Source organism: Austrofundulus limnaeus, unplaced genomic scaffold, assembly GCF_001266775.1.
Source record: "Austrofundulus limnaeus strain Quisiro unplaced genomic scaffold, Austrofundulus_limnaeus-1.0 Scaffold2483, whole genome shotgun sequence".
Classification (NCBI taxonomy): domain Eukaryota; kingdom Metazoa; phylum Chordata; class Actinopteri; order Cyprinodontiformes; family Rivulidae; genus Austrofundulus; species Austrofundulus limnaeus.
In genome coordinates, this window is record NW_013954885.1 from 1 (window position 1) to 281 (window position 281).

The following is a 281-nucleotide window of genomic DNA, read 5'->3' on the forward strand; positions in this document are numbered from 1 at the left end:
CCTGAACACATCTGTCCCTGAACACATCTGTCCCTGAGCACATCTGTCCCTGAACACATCTGTCCTGAACACATCTGTCCCACATCTGTCCCTGAACACATCTGTTCCTCTTTCCCTGAACACATCTGTCCCTGAACACATCTGTTCCTCTCTCCCTGAGCACATCTGTCCCACATCTGTCCCTGAACATATCTGTTCCTCTCTCCCTGAGCACATCTGTCCCTGAGCACATCTGTCCCTGAACATATCTGTCCCACATCTGTCCCTGAACACATCTGTTC